The sequence below is a fragment of the Zerene cesonia genome, unplaced genomic scaffold (genome assembly GCF_012273895.1).
Source record: "Zerene cesonia ecotype Mississippi unplaced genomic scaffold, Zerene_cesonia_1.1 Zces_u005, whole genome shotgun sequence".
Taxonomy (NCBI): domain Eukaryota; kingdom Metazoa; phylum Arthropoda; class Insecta; order Lepidoptera; family Pieridae; genus Zerene; species Zerene cesonia.
The window spans coordinates 1,568,329-1,570,974 of record NW_024045135.1 but is presented as its reverse complement, the minus strand read 5'-3'; the positions used below and the strand labels follow the sequence as shown (position 1 = coordinate 1,570,974).

The window sequence follows — 2,646 nt, the reverse complement described above, 5'->3', positions numbered from 1 at the left end:
CGCGATTTATTCATTATATTATTAACCCGACGTTTCGAACACTTTACAGCGAGCGTGGTCACGGGGAGACTCAAAAAATAAGTCCGTTAAAATCCGTTAAAAAGTTTTTAATTTCTAAATGTATAATACTCGCGTAAAATCAAACACAAGAAAATACTATACTATTATAGTTTCAAAGGATATCGTCGGTCAAGAAAACCAATGAATTACAGCATGTTACAATCTGATCCGTGCGGTGGAAAAATCAGATTGAAGCTGCTGTTGGCGGTACGCTAAATGAATGCAGCCGAATGATAAGGTCAACAACACGGTCAAGAGTGATACGACAGGGAAAGAAGTTACAGGACACCTATTTCTCAATAAAATACATTATTATTCACTCGACACAGTAGAAGTTCAATGGTTTTATATTTTAACGTTTTATTTATATTTTGTAGACGATCATGAATGGTTATTATTATACACACTAATATTTCTTATTGTGTTCATATCTATATGTTACTGTTAACTACATAGATCCCAATTGACCATACAAACAAACAAACAGGAAAAAAGTAAAAATTACCTTTGAAAGATGCCATCTTGTCGTGGCCCCGTAGATCTCATCTATCGGAAACGTGTCGGCGGTCCGAGTTGAGTTGAGTTTGAGTCGCTTTGGGCTAGCGACCTTGTTAACCTGGAAATAAATAAGTCATCGTCATCATTGTTATGACTTAAACAGAAATCATATTAACGTAATAATACACACTTCTGGATAAATTATTATCAGTTCATATGTTTATCCCAATACAGGGTCAAGCGTTATAAGGAGACATTATAATCCACCAGGTTGCTAAAATGTGCATTGGCAGATAGCATATTTTTCATAAATCATTTGAGGTTCAATGAAATCAACTATCGATCTGCAAGACAACCGATAAGGAGAACTGTATAAACGCAATAATGGGCAGGTTCACTTAATATGCCTATATGCATTTAGAAATTAAAGAGTTTTAAACGGATTTCAAGCGCGATTTACTCATTATTTCATTAATCCCAACGTTACGCACACTTGACAGCGAGCGTGGCCACGGGAAAACTGAGATGTAAATGTCTTAACGGTCATATGAAAATTGACATTGGTCAATTACGTCCACCAGTTTTCCCGAAATTGGTACGTTCAGTTTTTGTCCAGATGTTGGCAATATTAGCTGGTAGTATCGTCTTGCATCTTGCTATGTATGATATTCAAATTCTTAATGACGAAGTCTTGGAAAACAAATTGTTTTCTTTAGCAAAGATGTGCGGTTGGTCAAAATTTTTTTGTTTAGTTTTAGTTCACATATCGAAGTCTTTCTGAGATCTCTGTTATCAGATCAGACCCCGAAAAACACTAATGTTGTTTACAAAAGTGAATCAACAAAACAAATCAATATTTTTGAGCATTAGTAATAAGGTTGATTTTGCATATTTTTTGTTTCTTTGTCTAGAATTTTAGCAGTCACAATTAAGTATAGTTTGTCAATTCCTCTATAGGTTTATATATCTTGTTATCTATAATCCAAGCCCAGGATAAGCCCAGAAAACATTATCAATTCTGACTATAATAACCAAGGACCAGACTAAACTGGTAGTCAGTAAATAAAACAAAGCCTTAGCAATATAAGAGAACAGATCTAAACTTTACGAGCAATGAAACTAAAATTAAATAACAAAAGAGAATTCGAAAACAATACAAACGAAATCAAAGATAAGTTTGACTTGCGGCTTGTATTCAATCAAACGTTTCGTTTCACAAACAGTTTGGTATATTTCGTTTTTTGTTTACATTTAAATGATTTTCACTTAAGTAGAAACAACTTATCGATTCGCATTTTATTCGTGGATATTATGAATTACATGATACTATTTGTATTATATGTTAATGAAGCTATATTATTATCATTCGTTTCCAATTGTTTATCGTTTGCCAATCGACAGCATTTTAAAATTTTAAGCTACTTGTTTTTTATATGAATCAAGACCCGATCGAAAATCATAGATAGCATCCGTATTTTTACTTATTCAAAATATTAAGGTTTTCATTTTTCATTTTGATTTTTAAAATCATATCGTTTTATACTAAATCGTAAATGTGAACTTACATCATTCATATGGAGGAATACAATATCCTGTGCCTAAACATAATAAAAAGAATTGATACATAAAAAAATTCCTATCTCCAGTAATCCTAAGCCAAGCTTTGTAAATATTACAAATCCCCATCGAGTATATTTGAATATTCATATCATGAAAGTATAAGTATAGCCTTATTATACTTTAAAATATCTAATGATATTAAGCATCCCGTAGTTTATAACGGAGGCTTCACGCTCGTCTAAGATATTACGAGTTTCATGTCTTCTGGGAAATTGAATACCGTTTCGTGCCTAGGTAATCTGTCAAGGAGGGTACTATAAAATGTAAGAAAACCATTAAATATACCAAAATATGGCGGAGTCTGAAATCGTTGGCGCTCGCGTAAATGGGCAGACGTTTCATTTCCTCCCGTCCGTTTCGAGGCGAACTGATTTTTGTATCGGCATTAATAATTTTGTTACGGCCCACTGATGTGAATACGTTTTGATTGAAGTTAAAATACATTCTTTTAAGTGTCGCGGGTACTGA

At 33.2% G+C, this 2,646-nt stretch overlaps 1 long non-coding RNA gene across 1 annotated transcript in view; it reads right to left on the bottom strand.

Moving 5' to 3' along the window:
* Positions 1 to 2,646, bottom strand: part of LOC119838842 — a 33,540-nt gene that overhangs the window by 19,390 nt on the left and 11,504 nt on the right. Inside the window, exon 2 of the long non-coding RNA XR_005288222.1 lies at positions 566 to 676. This is a non-coding gene — a long non-coding RNA (uncharacterized LOC119838842). The remainder of the gene's footprint in view (positions 1 to 565; positions 677 to 2,646) is intronic.